Consider the following 1,759-nt stretch of genomic DNA (forward strand, 5'->3'; position numbering starts at 1 on the left):
CTGTCTTCTCCCCTCATCCCTGAATACAACTGCCTCTTGTCCTTCCTGTGTGAAAAGAAAAACACAACCATCAGCTCCTTAGGCATCGCTGAGCCTTCCCCTCAGTCTCAGCCAGGAGCAAGAGTCCACATCACCCCAGCTCCCCTTGTCTCAGGTCGGAGGATCCCTGTGATTTTCCTGAGGTCCTCTCTGTCCTCAATCAGGGCTTCTCTTTTCTTTCTTGAGGAAAGAGCCTCACTATTGGGCTGAAAAAGCCTAACATTGCCATCAAAACAGTAAATAGAGAAAATTGAAAGAAGAAGGGAGAGAAGGAAGGAAAAAGAATTAAGAAAAGTGAATCAAAGAAAAAAATGAAAATAACAGTTCTTCAATGGGAAATGCAAAGTTAGTTGTAGGGAATAGAAAGGACAGGAGACTGTGAGAACACAGAACACTAACAATGTTGTAGGTTTATGTACAAAATCCCAGGTGATATCTGTCATCATTATGTACTTGACACATGTACTAATAAAGACATTTAAAATAAAGTAAAAAAAAAAAAAAAAAAAAACCTCCAAAATAAGGCAAAACTTAGGGCTGGCCAAATAGCTCAGCTGATTAAAGGGCCTGCGAGCAGTTGCAGGAGGCTGGAGTTCGATCCCCAGGACTGCTGTGCTGACCTTGCCCCCAGGGCGCACTGAGACAGTGATTGAGACTGGGCATAGTGGTGTGCACCTGTAATCCCAGTTCTTGGGAGGCTGTAAACAGGCAGATCACTGCTAGTTCAATTTAGTAGTGAGACCCTGAACACCTTGTAGACCTTTCCCTAAAAAAATACCAAAAAAAGGCAAAACTTGATTTCAAACATAACTAAGAAAATACAAATGATCACAGAGAATAGTGTGATAAATGTTAATAACTTGACAAATATATATGTATAATCGTAAGTTATTAAATTAGATTATCATTATATAGTTATTAATATATGTACACATATTCATGCATCTATTTTGTGAGCTTGTGAGAAATTTTAAAAGTAAAAGTAACTTTTGACTAATGCATTCAAAATCTTTACAATATTTTGCACTTTTTCCTAAGAAATTAACTTCCTAGTTTATAATAAAGTCAAATTATCTTTACATATAATAAGAAAATTGGAAACATGGGAAAACAAGATGTTCCTAAGTTACTTCAGGATTTCTATGACTGTCTTTATTTCAGTTGCCTCAAAGCAGGACCTAATTCTGTATTTGTGCTGCATGTGACATTCTGGAGTACTGCCCTTGGAAAAAATCTGCAAGACAATGAGATAGGCTAAAGAGAAAGGGAGAAATATTTGAGCAAATTAACAGTTTAATTTAGTGCAACATAAGCATGGTTGATGACATTCTGGAAACTAATTTGTGGTCAGAATAATCTGACCCGGTGTCCAAAGATGTAGACTTTTACATCCGTGTATCATTTACCAACTGTTCTCTGAAGTGAGGAGGTACCATTGTGTAGAGGTCTCCAAGTGAAATGCTTCCCACCTATAAAAGACATTTCTCTGGAGAAGAAAGGAATGAAAACTTCTGCCCTAGTACCTGAAGCACATGAGGAATGGATGTGAAAGTTCCATCAGGGATGTTCAGCTCACCGTTTGAAATGCTTAGATCCATGCTTCTGCTGCTTCTCTGACTGTTCTTTTGCTGAGGCTATGACTCTTGCTTTCCATACCCTTGGTGCTTGCTACATTAACCAATGTATGTCCACACTGTCTATTGCTCTTAGTGGTTCAGGG

This window comes from Octodon degus, unplaced genomic scaffold (assembly GCF_000260255.1).
Source record: "Octodon degus isolate 3935 unplaced genomic scaffold, OctDeg1.0 scaffold00356, whole genome shotgun sequence".
Classification (NCBI taxonomy): domain Eukaryota; kingdom Metazoa; phylum Chordata; class Mammalia; order Rodentia; family Octodontidae; genus Octodon; species Octodon degus.